We start from the raw sequence: 16671 nt of genomic DNA on the forward strand, positions 1-16671 counted from the left end.
CATTCTGGGAACCACCTTTATGTTCTATGTTGCTTACTTTGCTGGATACTCTGACAAAACACTCGATGTACACGACTTAGAGGAGCAGGGCTCTATTTTGGCTCACAGTTTCAAAAGGGTCAGTCCATCACAACAGGGAAGGCATGGTGGCACAGAACAGTCCACATCATGGCAGCTGGGAAACAGAGAGATGGGCATACAGAAGAGAGCCAGGGCAAGATGTCACCCCCATGATATGGTTACTTTCCCTAATTGGGCCTTGTCTCTACCCTTTTACACCCTCTCAAAAATGATAGGATATTATGAAGGGCTTACAACAGGCAAGAGATCACACTCCTAATGATCTACTGCCCCCCGGAAATACCCTCAGAGAAGTCCAGAAGCATACTTAACAGATCCCTTAGGCATTTCTTAATGTGCTCAAATTGACAGGGAAGAGTAACTATTAGGTAGGCTACAGCCTTCTGTGCATTTTCACATGAGAAGAGGAGAAAGCCGAAGTAGCTAAATAGATGCTGGGGGTCTAGGAAAATCATCCCGTCCGTCTATTTTCAAGTTAGGAAGCCTACTGGAGATGCTTACGTTTGTCACTTAGCAGTTTGTTCTCGCTGCCTCCAGTTTACCCTTAAATCTCTGCCTCCAGGTCAGCCTCGCTCCTGACGCCTCTTCCCTGTGGTGTCTCCTCTGCTTTTCTCTGTGAAGGGCAAGCCTTGGGATCCTCTCACATTCCCACTGAAGTGTGTTATTTAAAAATAAAAAAGAAAGGAAGAAAATTTAAAAAACAAACACTACCAAGTATAGCGCTAACTGCAGAGACACTCCAGTCCTTCAATCCAAACCAGCTATCCCTCTTACCCCCTGTACTGCCTTTAACAGGTCTGTAACCCAGAAGGCCCCTAAAGACCTTCCCAAACACAGGGGAAGAAACCACCAGGGGATGGCATTTGGGTAGGAAAATCTTGAACACACTAAAGCAAAGTATTTACCCAGTTTTTACCTGCATGATCCGTGACATGGACCCTATACCCAACAGCACAGGAAAGGGCAAGCACCATAGTCAAAAACAAAAAGCCAACTTGTAAAGATCCAATTACTGACTCCTTTTCTCATTAGGAAACACCTATGGTCCCAAAGAAATTAAAATAAAATTCACAAAACAAATAAATCATCTGTAAATGGTGGGAGGAGTTTGTGGATAAGGAGAGATGGAAGTGAATTAGTTTTTTCTTTGCTCAACTTTGTTTGCCTCAGCTGCTGAGGGAAACAGCCCGTCCAAAGGTTTCCATCTGCAATCAGATCTCAGTGTTGTTTCCACCGGCATATTGCCTTGAGCAGGAGCATGATCAGTTACAACATAGGCAGGTGGGACTTGGCATTCTGTTTTAAACACAGAAAAGTTGATGTGTTCATTATCTTTCCTGAAGCTGAGACAACGCACACGATAGAAATAACGTAGAAAAAAATTCAACTTGACCCATGGTTTGAGAGGTTTCAGTTTGTGGTCATTTGACTCCATGTTTCTGGGCCTGTAGCATCCACCACAGTAAGAGAGGCATGTGAGAGACATTACTGACCCCATACCGGGAAGCAGGGACAGACACTAAGAAGCAGGAGACCATTACATCCTTCATGCCTCGAGGTATCCAATTTCCTCCAGCTAAGCCCTACTTCTAACTTTTCATCATGTTCCAACAATGCTATCACATTTTATAATGTCATTATGGGTATTAATCCATTGACCGGATCAGAACACTTAAGATTCAATCACTTCCCCCCAAACCTATCTATCAGCTGGCAATAATACGTGAGCTTGTGGGGTAATATTTCATTTTTAAATAAGAGTGGTTAAGAACTGCCTACGTGATAAATGTGTATCATGATAATACAATGACAATTCCTCATTCATGAAGAGCAGATACTTAAGAGGTAACATGGGTGAATCTGGAGGACATTCTTTTGGGGACACAGAAAGACAATGACCTGATACTCAACAGCGCAGGACTGGGTAAGTACCATAGTCAAAAAAAAAAAAAAAACCTGTAAAAATCCAAGCCAGTGACTAACTCCTTTTCTCATCATGAAAGAAGAATGGCTCCAGAAAATTAAAATAAAATTTACAAAATAAATAAACAATTTGTAAATGGTGGGGGGAATTTGTGGATGATGAGAGATGGTTTCATGGTCTCAAATAAATGGTGTTTGCAGAACTTAGCTTTGGGAGGTCAATAGAATCAGATGGGGTCCTGGGGAGTGAGGCCTTCTTAGGTGATCGATGTCTTTGTAAGAAAAGGAGGAGAGACTCATGTTAACATTCTCACTGAGTCTTCAGTTAACATCCTGCAACATCTTAGGACTTCGAAATCTTTCCTGTGATCTGGACCTCACTGGACATGGCCACCCAGTCTTGAACTCTAGTCTTCACCACCAGCAGAATAAACCTTTATCCTTGATAAATTACCCCATATTCAGTATTCAGTTACAGCAACAGAAAACTTGTCTAACACACCAAAAACTTGTCTCCCAAGCCCAGTCTCCCTTGTCTAGCAGTCCTTTTGCGAGATTTTTTTTTCACCCTACCACGTCTCCATTACATTTCAGGGAGTCCCCAGATCTAACCAGGTTTACACTAACAAAAGCTGACCTGTCTGCATTCTTAGTACGTAATCCTGTCTACTGAGAAAACATCTGCAAACACATGCTTCCTCTCCATTGAAACATTTTAACATCATCAACTCTCAAGCACTTCTCCACATGTGAGAGGTGAGTGAATGACCATGCACATGAAAAGATATTCTGCCTCATTAGCCATCAGGGAAATGGAAATAAAAACCACGGTGAGATTTCACTTTACACTTGCAGCAAGAGCTACAGTAAAGAAGGCAGAAGATGACAAAGGCTGCTAGACAGGTAGAGAATAAGGGACTTTCATATATCAGATGGGAATGTAAAGAGGCACAACCTATCTAGAAAACAGCCATAGCTCAGAATGTGAGACGAAAACAACCATATGACCCAGGTGTGGAAGAGTGCTACATAAGGAAGCCCCAGAAGGAAAAAAATGTCATGGAAGAAAACACTACCATCCAGGCCACAAAAAGGGATGAGGCTTAGTCTATCCAGGAACAGTCAAATGACCATGTGAATGGAGACCAGGTAATGAGGCATGGAAAGAGGTGTTGAGGATCCAGTGTTGGGATGACTTACGGACGGCACCCGAGGATTTAGACAGGACTGACAATAGTCCAAGGCTGCTACTAAACTGAAAAAGGAGAAGGCAAGGGCTCAGTAAGGCAGGATTTTTTTTCAGGAGGCAGCATGATGGATTGAAGAAGGCAGTTTGGTTACAAATTGCACATCGAGACTGTAATTTTCTGGTCATGAATGTTACCCATCAATACCCTCTGTATATTAGAGACAAATAAGGATGTCTTAATACAGGAACTATATAAATATGAGAAATAATTTCTTCAGTTCTATCTTGAAACAGAGTCCTAATTGAATATTTTTCAAATATTTATATAAAAGTATTCCTATATCAATTGAAAAAATGGACAAAAAACACAAATTTTAAGCAGAAGCATAACAGTAAGCAATAAGCAAGTGACAGAATGTTCAGCTTCATTACTGAGTGGAAACACAAGTTAAAAACACAGTGAAGTACAAGTTAACTCTATGGGATTGTCAAGAGTCTGAAAGCTGAATATTGTCAAGTTACCAGCACCAGCTGTGGACGGAATGGAAAAGATGTGCGTTCCCAAAGTCTCCCTCACGTTAGCATGGTTACTTTGGGAAGCAGTTTAGCATTATCTTATAACATCAAGCCTCCATCATTGCTGGTCACTTCCATTCTTGACATGTATACAAAAGAAACTCACACATTCCTTTTGACATGTGCGAGCGTGTCAACAGCATCAGCTCTAGTAATAAAAACTAGAAGCAACACAACCATTTATCAGCAAGGAACTGTTAAACTGTGACATGGGCAGACAAAACAGAAGCAAGGGAGTTATGCACTTGGGATCAGGGAGATGCTGAACTCCTTGGTAAGGTGAGGAGATGAGCATGGAGCTGGATGAAAATATCCAGTGCCAGGTGGTGGACTTATGGGTGTCCATTTAAAACAAATAAATAGACAAATCGGATCATGAGTTGAGAAGGGAAGAAATGTCTGGCAATTTTTGTTTTCTTGATTGTCTTGACCCCTGACAAATAATCTGCATATGCTATGTGACAAGTTTTCATCTCTTGCGTTTCATGAGGTTTCCAGATCTGACTGACGGATGGACTAGCTTTGCAAATGTCCCAGCAGATACCAGGGTCTTTTTCTCTTCCTAAATCAGTCTTTCCATGGAGCTTGGCCTAGCAGCCCAGCAATACACATATGGAGGTTCTGTGTTCTGCCAAGGCTCTGGGGAAGCCTTGAGATCATGAAAGATTTTGCTTCTGTGTCCTCTTTAAACCAGATTTTTTTTTCATTAATAACAGCTATCAATCGTCCTCAATGTGCCTAAGACTTTGCTGAGTCTCTGCTAGTTGTTCAAAGCTTGACTCCGCTTTCCCACACTAAGGTCCTTCTTCTCTCCCTTGCTTGTGTCTAATCTTGGGTAGTCTATCTCCAAAGCACTATTTCTGGGCTTCCACATGGCTCCCTCTGGACCGTCTGGCTGACCCACTTTCCCAATGGAGCAATACCGTCCTCTATCTGATGCTTAAGTGGTGAACAGAAGGCCTAGGAAATGAGAGGCTGTGTCCCCACTGAGGACAGCTAAGCTCTCGGCATGGGGCACACAGCGAGATCACAGTGGCCCTGCAGAATTCTCCAGAAAGCCAGTTCTGATCAATGACAGAGCAGCATGGTCCCTGAAGAAATGGTCCTTGGTTTTTCAGCACAAATAAATAGTGATGGGAAATGAGAGAAGACCACAAATGTAATCTGATTTATACAGCAAAATATAGCAAAATGGTTACAGCGTCTGAAAACTGGGTAAAAATAGTAAAAGAGTAAGGACTTACCTATTTGACAATAGGTATTTATAGATTCCCTAAGGGGGGTGTGGACCTAGGAAATAATGAAGTTTCTACACTTGCTCCCCGCTTTTGGTCACAGCCACTGATCTGTGCTTTGCTAACAAGGACTTAAGGTGTGAACTCAGAAAGGCTCACTTCCCACAGTCACGAGTTTCAATGCTCCTGAAAGGAGGATAGATGCCCCAGGGATGCTGGCTTCAGTGTTCCCTTGGAAGTGGAAGTTATCTGGTCAGCCCTCCTCCTAATAACAAGAGAAACCCTCCCAGCAGGACTCTTCTCTGAAACACCCAGGCACTATGGAGCTGGAGGTATGCCTCAGCGCAGGCCAGGCCCCAGGTTTGACCCCCAGTGCTTCAAAATAAGAAGAAAGAATCTGTGCAAGTCGGCAGTTGTCCCAGGAAAGAAGGAAGCACAGTTAGACACTCAGGCAGGCTAGAAAGCCAACATGAAAATAAAGATGATTCCAGATCATTGCCTCTTACGAAGCTTTTCTACCCTGATTATCGCATGCAGACTAAAGTTTAAAAATTGGAAGTCGATGATTCCTTAAACATAGGAAGATAGACCTCATGCGGCAATTCTACGATTGCCAATAAGTTAGTCTCTAAAATAGGGCTGGAAATCATGGAAAGTGTAATTCTTGGGGTGGGGGGACAAGATCTGAGCAATAGAAATATTGGTGGACATCATAAGTGAAAAGGGAGAGCCTCACAGGGTCCCAGCCCTAGAGGAAGGACTACAGGCAACTAATGGCTGCTAGGAGAGAAAAGAAGAGCCCCCTGACTGATTATCCAATGCAAAGTGGTCACCCCGGAACCATTTACATACGCATAAACAACAAAATGGACTCTAATGGTTATATTTACATACTTGTGAGTACATATACATATGTTGTGATAGTAATAAAGAAAAAAGAGGTTACTATGTGATGTAATTATATGTAAATTAAAATGTATTTTTTTTAGAGCCAGGAAATCCTTAGTGACATCATCAGGTGACTTCTGAATTTCTGAAAAACCAAAAGTCGCCATGGAGCTCCCTGCAAATTCTGATAAAGTTGTTTTCATGTCCAGTCTGTTAGTCTTGTATTACAGTGTTTAGGGACGAGGGTGAGTTTCCCAGTCTTTGCATCCACTTCCTCCTGGTGTGAAGGTGGATTTAGAATCATAATCAGGCAGACCACTGGACCACAGTACTAAAAAAGAGGACTTTTGATATTAAAAGTGAAGAAGACATATCTAAAAATAGAATTAAATAAGTGAATAAGAATGCACATGCCTGCCTGTGTGTAGTTCACCCACTGACAGATGCATATAGTTGCCTGTGTGTCATACACCTACTGAAAATGCACACACATATCTGTATGTAGTACACCTACTAAGAGCTACACCTCCTGAGTGCCTCTTTTAGAATTTTTTTTTTCCATTCTTTAAACTCTTCATCTAAGCAACTGAAATAAAACTGTAGGTCATGGATGTCTTTCTTCCTGAGAGAAGGACCTCTCACGCCCTTTCTTCCCTGGCACAAATATAAACAACTTCCAGACAAAACTCAAAGGAAAACAAGCAAACAGGTAGAAAGGCAGCCCTGGGGAGGTGGTCCAGCCTTGACTGTCAAGACCTTCTTCTTGACAGCTTTCCGTTGTCTGTCTGGTTTGGTTTGGCTTGGTGGGGCAGTTTCTTGCTTATAGGAGTGATGGGACATTAAAGGCCAATCCTAACACTCGAGCGTAGAGGAAACAGCTAGGAAAAGGACTCAGCCATTGCGCATTTTGTGCTACTGCCTACCTGTGGTCCAGCTAGACTCATCAGGCTCCGGAAAGCTACATGCAAGTTATAACATAAGCTCTAAAGTGATAGGTTCTCAATATGACTTGGGAGCTGTTTTCACACACATTCAAATGGGATGAATTAAAAGGTGTTAGTTGTGGCCACACTCCTCACCATCCAGACTGATTGGTTCTTCCCATTGCTGTCACAGCTCTGAGGTGACATGTCAGAGGGCAGCATGTGACTCGTTAGGGTAAGCCAGCCAAGAGCATACCTTGTGTGTCTGAGCTGCCTATCTCTCATGCCAAGCACTGGGAAGCTCAGAGGCCTCTCAGGGCCAGCAGAGGCCCATAGGAGGACATACTCAGATACAGCTAGTACCATAAGACCATCATGCATCCTGAGCTTGCTTCCTGCCATTAAAACAAAACTTTTTTTATGATCTGACTACTAGGAAGGGAGAGTTATGCTCCTAGCAACCCAAAATTTGAAATTCTAACCCCCCCTTAATGTTTTGTTTTTAAGTTGGGGCCTCACTACATAGCCCAACCTAGACTCATATTGGTGAAATTCCCAAATGCTGGATTACAGGTTTGGCCACCACACCTACCTTGGGTTTTAGTTTTGAATTATCATGAATAAGAACCTCAGCTTCTGTGGGACGTCTTTCTGTGTGCTGTGAATATGTGCTGCTACAGTTGGTTAGTAAAGATGCTGCTCTGGCCTATGGCAAGTCAGGTTATAGCCAGGCAGGAAATTTAAAGAGTGAGACAGGAAGAAAGGCAGGGCAGGGAGACACCAGCCGCCACCACAACTTGTGTGGCAAAACATGCATTAATAGATATGGGTTAATTTAAGATGTAAGAGCTAGTCAGTAATAAGCCTGAGCTAATGGCCAAGCAGTTATAAATAATATTAAGCCTCTGAATGACAATTTTATAAGTGGGATGTGGGACTGCAGGGGCCTGGCAGGACTGGAGAAACCTCCTGGCTACACTAAACAAAGAATATGAAAATACCCTAGAAGCCAAATTAAATTTACTTTACTGGTTCATCTCAATCAAATAAGAGATTAAGTCTCAACTGTTCTGGAAAGCAACTAATTGATCTCAGGTACTGGAGCCTCACATAGTGATAAGGTTTGGGAACATAGTCTTCAGGACCTATCTCCATGATTTATCATAAAGCAAACACTGGCCCTGGTGCAGACTCAGACCCAATGGGTCTCTGGTGAGTACCAACCAAGCCATGCATACTCCACGAGAATCATAGTCCTTACAAAGCTAAACTGTGATGTGTCTGCATTTTAAGCTTTTGAGATTTAGCCAAAAACCAAAAAAAAAAAAAAAAAAAAAAAAAAAAAAGCTAACTTTTAAATGCAATACTTAGCATGTAATAGTACTAAAAAAATGTATTGCTTGTATAGATGATTCCAATTCAAATCTAATTAAATACCCTGTGATTTTTAACTGAAAACTCTGCAGAGACCTTACCTGCCTATATATTCCTCTCTGAGACTGTGCTACCTCTTCAGATAGCACAAATAAGCAGGACTGTTACTTATTAGAACATAGGAACTCTTTTCTAGGAGAGTTATCAGTCTGCCTAGTAGTAGATTTATGAAAAGGAGCCCAGAAGACTCTACAGATGGTTCCCAGCTGCCATGCACCTGCCCCGAGACCAAGAATTACAGCCTGGAAGTAGCCAAGTGGAGGAAATAGGTCTCTTAGCCTTCATCTGCACTCTCTTTTCCATTCGTTCCTCTCAAAATCTTCCATCCTCCCCTTCTCTGCTTTCAATTTAAAAAAAAAAATAGTTGGAACAGTGTTCCAGCAGACTAGGGCCTTCTGAGGCTGCAGAGAGGTTTTCAAACACAGTAAGACTGTTAGAATCCCTTTTCCTAGATTTACATTTCAACACTATAGAGTTTGGGCTCCATCATAACTCTAAAGAGACATTACAAAGAAAATGTATTTCAGTCTGACAGCTATCTATGCTTGTTCTTAAGTGCTTTATTTAATTTACATGTGTGTAAGTGACTGGATTATTCCCCCAAAAGCCCCAAGTTCATATTCAAAAGAATGGATGGCCAAGGTGCACAATAGCAGTCATGAAAAGAGATATTCTTTGCAGTGTTGTTTATAAGAAAGAGACTAGACCAATTTAGTTGTCCTTAACTCAAATGTTGGCTAGATAAATTGTACTATAATTACCTAATGTAGCAACTCATCTTGGTAATTTATCCATCATTGTATCAGAGTTTCTAAAGTAAGAAAAAAGTTATAATATATTAGCAATTGAGAAGAAGCCATAATGATACCATTATTAATGACAACATAATCATGCTTGCATAAAATCCAAAGTAATCTATAAGCCACTTATTTAAGTTAATATATATATAAGTTCATCATCAGACACAAGCAAGAACACAAAATTAGGTGTATATTTATACTAATATAAATAAATTTAAAATTTATAGATGATTCCTGCAGCAGGAAATACTTAGGAAAATTCCACAAAGAAAACTATAAAATATTACTTATTAAGATTCAAAGAAAGAAAAAGAGGGGAAAGACCAATAACATTCATGAAATAAACCATCACTATTACAAAAATGGCAGTGTTTCTCTAATTAAACCTGTAAATTCAATTTAAGCACGGTAATAGAAGTGAACAGGACAAAGCAGAGTCATGATGGTCATGAAACACAAAGTGTCCTTAAGCCCCCATATAGAAATAGAATGATAAAGCTATACTCATTAAGACACCATGGTATTGGGCCCAAAGACTGACAAAAAAAGAAAAGAAACAGGGTGGAGTTAACATCAGACAGACAGAGACAGCCACTTGATCTATGGTCCTGCAGAACCCCAGGGGAGTCTCACAGCACCTCAGCTGGACACAGATTACTTCAGAACTGAGGCACTGGGAACACTGGAAGCCAACAGCTCAGAGCTGCATCCTTCTTGGGAACTTCCCTTAAACAAAGACCACTTCAACCCAGAGCAAACCCTCTCTGAGGGCAGCCCAGATCCATTGCCATCCATTAGATGGTAAGTCCAGGGTTTCCAAGTCCAGGTTCCTTGCCTAGACTGGCCTCTGAGAGACTGTTCTGGTTCCAGCTCGTTCCTTGGACCTGTATGTGTTGCTAATCTTAACCTCTGCACCTTAACTATCTGTTGGCTAGATAAATTGTACTATAATTACCTAACATAGCAACTCATCTTGGTAATTTATCCATCATTGTATCAGAGTTCCTAAAGTAAGAAAAAAATTAACAGCTTCCTCCATTCAATCCTGCATCTCCAGTTCCCTCTCAATTCCTGCCTGAGCATTTTCCTACAAAGAATCATGCTGTCTCAGATTGTATTTCATAGGAACTGAACTTGGAATGCTTTAGAAAAAATTGGTCTTGACAGCAGCTTGTACCATCAGCTCCAAGATCATTTGTCTAAATAAGAACTGTAAAAATCCTCTAAAATCTTCAAGACTATGAACTAGAAAACAAATTCTTAAACAGGACACAAGAACATTAACCATGAGATAAAATATGGATAAATTCAACATTGAAATCAAGAACTTTATTTATCATAGGATACCACTGATTGTGACCAAGCAAGTCATACACAATACTTGCACCTGAGTAAATAAAGGAAAAATATTAAATAATAAAGTAGACGGTCCAACAAGAAAAAAGGGCAAAAGTCTTGAACATGCATCCTCCTCACCAGAAAAAAAAAAGAAACTCATAATATCTATATAAGAGGGAATTAGGCTACGTTAGTACTCAAAGGATTCAAATTCAAACCATAGCAAAATGCCTGTTTCTAGCCCCATGCTGTGGGAAGACTGACAAGATCAGGTACGGTTGAGGACATAGAACAACGCCAGCGTCACATTCCAGGAACTTGTTTGACACAGGTTTGGGGTGTACCTCTGTGTAGTTCAGTCCCAGTTCCAAAACAAACAGCTTACTTGTAGAGTCAGACAAAGCTGAGCACCTGCTTTGGCACACTTTGAACGTCTGGGATGCTGCAGAATCCCCATGTGAAATCCACATTCTCATACAGGAGATAGATCTTTGGAGCAGGGATATGTCATGAATGAAGAACCATCATGAACAGTGTTAGTACTTTTAAAAGAGAGGTTCCACTAGAAAACAAAAGTCATCCTGACTGAGGCAACACAGATACAGCAAGACAAATATGGAATGTATTCACTAAAATGTGAATATTAGCTGTTAATCAAGATATAATCCATAGAACCACAGAGGCTAGATATAGAGTATGGGACTAAGGGTGGACAGATAGATCTCCCTAGAAATTGGCAATAGAATAGATAGCTATGGATAGATGATGGGGGGAGTGGAATGGAAGGATCAAGTGGGGAGGGAGGGAATATGGAGAGAGACAGCTAAAATTAAGGACCATGTGATGGGTAGTGTGGAAACCTAATACAGTGGAAACTTCATATATAAACAGGAAAAAATGGAGTTCAAGGCCATCCTAGGCTACACAGTGAGAACATATCTCTAAATAAGTAAATATTGAAAAACAACTCTTATTTTCCAGTTTGCTCTGGGAGAAGTAGAGTGGGGGAACCACAATCAGGATATATTATATGAGAGAAAAATCTATTTCCAATAAAGGGAAAAAGAAAAATGAGGTTCCAAGGACTCACTTACCTCTTCCACCACATGATGTCAGGGTGAGAAGAAGCCCTGAACAAAGAAGCAGGCTCTCACCAGACACCAAAACATGGCTGACTTGATCTGGGGCTTCCCAGTCTATATATAAAGAATAGTTGCAATTGGATCCCACTGCGGTAGCGTGTCTAGAAACTGGGATAGCCTTGACTGGGATGGCTTTTGGGGAGTTTTAGATGGGGAATCTCAAGGGATGAAGAAGGAACAAGGAAGGGGGTTCAGTGGCAGAGAACTTGCCCATGTGCATGAGGCTCTGAGATCAATCTCCTGCGCCATAAGCATCGTAGAAGCACTACAATGCGATTGATATGTATGAGTCCACACACTCTATCACTTTTCTCTATCACAGTGCAAGATAAGCTGTGGTTCCCTGCAATGCTCCTGTGCCTGTTCTGACACATTGAGTCGCCTCCATACTGGCTTGCCTCCCCTTAATCATCCCCTGGCATTCTAGTTTCTTCAGAATCTATTTATTTCCTTTCACTTTTTTTATTCAATATACTCTATTTCTTACATGAGATGGTGGCACACACCCATAACCCCAGCACTTGGGATGCTGAAACAGGAAAAAAAAAGGAGTTCAAGGCCATCCCAGGCTACATAGTGAGAACATATCTCTAAATAAATAAATAAATAAATAATATTTATTTATAAATATTTTTATGATAATAATAAATAATATATATAATAATAAATATATATATAAATAAATAATATATATAATAATAAATAAATAAATATTTTAAAAAACAACAACAACAACTCTGGGTCTCCAGTTTGCTCTGGTCTCTAGTCTTGCACTCTTGAGGAGAAGAGTCCAGGTGTAACTGGACAGTCAATCAAGTAATCAAGAGTTTAATTAGAACAAGCCTGGAAGCAAGAGCCCGCTCTTTAGAAAAAGTGCCTCAGCAAAGCAGCCACTGTCCCTGAGTCTCGCAGGCATCGGGTTTATGCCTTTCTTCTCTAAGTTGTCCCCTCCTTTGTGTCTCCTCCATGACAGGCACTTCTAGAAAAGGAGCATGCTTTTCTCAGAAGCCTATTTTATCCCAAATTTAGTCTGTTATAAGTTGATGTATAGGATGTGAGGGTATGGACAGGGGTATGGGTAGCCCTAACCTTGAGAAGTTTACTAGAGGAAAAGATAACTTTTAGCAAGCACTCTCCTGCAGAGGAAGCCTTAAAGTTGCTTTAATCTAACTGACAGTCTCTTCCATCTTTTGGAGGACTATGAGCTGGCCCAGCCGGAGTGGACCATGGCTGTTGTCTTGACACTATGTGCAGTCTTGAGCTAGCCTACACACTGTTCTTTAAGTCGTGCCTTTGGGAACCTGTTGGTTAGTAACTTCCAAAGGTAACCTCCTGCCTAACCAAGTTTCCTGTGTTTAATGGTTTTAAGAGAAACAAACTCTCCAAGGTCTGTTCTGCTCCCGAACAAGACTGGTAAGCTACAGTTCCAGTTTTTAATCTAACCAGCCTCTAGAAGTCCTTCCTAGCACCGTCCGATTCCCTGCCTGATCAGCATCTAGCATAGAGTCACCCAAAAGGCTTAGAGAAATGAACTGGCTCCCAGAGGCTTAGAGCAAGAGATCTGGGTGAGCGCTATCGAGTTCCCAGGAGAGGCCTCGGCAGTGTGTCCAAGGCCACACTTGTAGACCCTTCCACTGCTTTGGTCCCCGAGTTCCTGCCCCCTGTGCCTGACTCTTCTGTCCCTATGTCTTTTATAAGCAGTGTCTCTTCTTCTGAAGGGTGGAACACAGAGGGAAACACCTTTAATGCCAGCACTTGAGAGTCACACGTCTTTAATCCCAGGAAGTGATAGCTGGGCAGAGAAAGGTACAGAAGGCGTGAGGAGACATGAAATAGGGGCTTTTTCAGGCTGAGGAGATGGGGAGGTAAGAGGTGGTGGCTGTGGCTTGTTCCTTTGTCTCTCCGATCTTTCAGCATTTTCCCCAGTATCAGGTTCTAGGTTTTTTTTATTAATAAGACCTTTTAACATTCGAGCTATGCTAATTCTGTCAGAGATCACAAGGTAGAGTTCATCATCCTTGAACACTGGCAACATTTCCTTACATGATGGTGTTTGCTGCTACCAGAAGCTGTTTGGCCTGCTTGCTTGGAAGGTTGGAAATGCTTTGAGAGATGATGTCCTTGGCACTCAGACACTAGGTAATGGACTCAGGGTGCCGTGAGATGCCAACACGAAGTGGAAAAGCAGTAAGAGCAGAGGGACTGAGACTGAGATTTGGGAACTGACGCAGCTTTAGGGTGAGGGAGAGAAGCAGGTTCGTGGGAAGAGTCATCATGGTTTGGGACACCCAAATGAAGGAATGCGTGAGAGTTAGCTTCAAGAAGCTGCCAGACCACTGGGTGAAACAGAATCCACATTTGAAACATTCTGGCACCAAACTCCAAGTGAGGGCTGAGGACAGAATGTGGCAAGCAGAAAATAAGTCAGGATTTGCCTTGACCTTAACAACGAGAGTGTCCATTTCCTCCTCGTTAAAAAGTGGATGTTGGCAGAGCTATTGATCGCATGGGGTTATGGGGGCAGAGGGAGTCAGATAATTAAAGCGCTTAGTTCAGTTTCTGTATCATAGTAAAAAAAAACCCAGCACAGCATTATTTCTGTTCTAATTTCCATTGTTATGGTATTGCCATTGCTGAGTAAAGAAGAGAAGATAGAGGGAGCTGAGTGTGGTTGTACGGACCTGAAGGATGACGGGAAAGTGACCACAGTGTACAGGAGACTGCATGATGTTCTGGGACAAGGTGACTGAACAAAGAGCAAGTCCCACAACCAGGTACTAGGAAAGTCAGGGCATCAGTTTGTCTGGAGGGAACAGTTTGAGTTGTGAGTGTACATAGCACCCAGGCAGGGTATTTAGGCATAGAAAGTATGGGTTTGGTGCAGGAGTTAATCCAGAAGTTCTGAAGATCTATGACAAGAATGTTGTTGTAGTTAGAATGGCAAATGTCCTCATAGGCTCATGTGTGAACACTTGGTCCCAGTTGGTGGTCCTAGTGTTCAGAGAGGTTCTGAACCATCAGGACGTGGAACCTAATGTCACTGGGAGGTTTGAGCCTCACCTCACTCCTTGTTTGCTCTTCCTCTGCTCCCTGGGTGTGGATGAAAACTTAACCAGCCTGCTCCTGTCACATGAAATGCCTTCCCTGCCATTACAGACTCTATCCCTCTGCAATCTTGAGCCAAAACCAACCCTTTCTTCCTTAAATTGCCTTTGGTCTTGGTATCGCATCCCAACAACAGAAGTGTAATTAATACAGTAACATAAATGGGAGCAATCTGAAAGTGCAGCTGATTTACAGACTGAGAGCAGCGGTAGAGGACATGCACCAGGTATCTCAGTATCTCAGATACGAGTGGATTCCAGCAAACCGAAGAAATCGAAGTCCAAACTATAGTTTTTTAAAGAAGAAACACTAGGTTTGGGTAAGAAAGCGCGGGTAGGAGTGAGCCACCCTAGGTTACACCTGAGTCGTAGGGCTGGGCTTCCAGGAGACAGTCGTATCAGTCATCTTTGATTGTCATAACCAAATACCACAGGCAAGATTAAACACCAGAAGCGTATTTTCTCACAGTTTGGGAGGTCAGAGTTCCAAGAGCAGTGTATCGCTTTGAGTGACTGCTGATGACGTCTCTGTATCTGGCAGGCCGTTGTCTTGTCGTTGTGTTCTCAAATGGCCTGTACTCTGGATGCGGAAGGGAACGGGAAGCAAGGAGAGAGATGTGTGGTACCCCTTCCTCTCCATCAGAGGAAACCAGTCCTATTAGATGAGGGCCCCACCTTAATGATCTCTTTTAAGTTCTAGTTTAAGTATTTTTAGCTTCAAGTACTTGTCTCCAAATGTAATCACACTGAAAATTATGGCTTCAGTACAGGAATTTGCAGAGGACAGAATTCAATTCATAACAGTGGTGTTATATGCTACTGTGAGATCCCGGGAATGTGAAGCTTCTTAGACATTTAGTTTCAGGTATGCTGCTGGGTTAATCTACAGGTTAAGAGCATTCTGCAATGATCAAAATGCTCTGTACCAGAATTATCCATTAGGATGGCCACTAGTCAAGCATGGCAATGTGAGCATGAAATGTGGCTAGTAAAGGCTGGGACTGCTTCAGCTTGGTGGTGGAGCCCCAAACATACACACACACACACACACACACACACACACACACACACACACACACACACACTCCCACAGCTAATTCAATTTAGAATATATTAGACAAAGCAAGTTATAAGACAGGCAGACCCTTGGGCAGACAGATTATGTCAGTCACTAGACAACAGGGGCTGCCTGCTGCCTCAACCTGAAAAATCTATATTGTAGATATTCTACTCCAAACTACCTTTTGCTGCATAAAGAAAACATACATCCATCTCATACTGATACCACTGGCTCATTACAAATCCTCAAGAAGAGCCTGAGTGTTTGGGCAGCATTGGCTACATAATTGGGCATGTTGGGCAGGCAGCTGAAGAGGTCCTATCAGAGATTAGAGAAACTGACTCTCAAGGACCAAGATAACTCCTTTGGACTCATTGATGGACAGGGTAGTAATTCGAATATAATGGCCCCCATAATCTCATGGGGAGTGACACCATTAGGTGGTATGGCTTTGATGAAGCAGGTTTGGCCTTATTGGAGAAAGTGTGTCACTGTGGGAGTCAGCTTTAAGGTCTCATATATGCTCAAGTCATACCCAGTGTCTCAGTTCACTTCCTGTTGCCTTCAGATCAAGATGTAGACCTCTAAGCACCTCTCCAGCACCATGTCTGCCTGCATGCCACCATGTCCCACCATGATGACAAAAGACTAAACCTCTGAAAATGTAAGCCGCCCAATTGAATGTTTTTCTTTTATGCGTTGCCATGATCATGGTGTCTCTTTGCAGCAATAGAAACCCTAGCTAAAAAAACAGATATGATAAGTGCAGTCATGAATATGATATCATTCAGAAAGAGGCTAGGAGCTCCACCTCAAGCAGAGGGAAAGTGCTCCGAACAAGACAGAAGGAAAATAAAATATAAACAGGAAATAAAGTTGAATTTGTGTCTGCCAGACACATGCTCACAATGAGATGGTTCCAGTTAGCAGGACCTCGGCAGGTTTAATTATGTCAGCGAGGAAAGTGGGAAGATGAAA

The sequence above is a fragment of the Peromyscus maniculatus genome, chromosome 5 (genome assembly GCF_049852395.1).
Source record: "Peromyscus maniculatus bairdii isolate BWxNUB_F1_BW_parent chromosome 5, HU_Pman_BW_mat_3.1, whole genome shotgun sequence".
Classification (NCBI taxonomy): domain Eukaryota; kingdom Metazoa; phylum Chordata; class Mammalia; order Rodentia; family Cricetidae; genus Peromyscus; species Peromyscus maniculatus.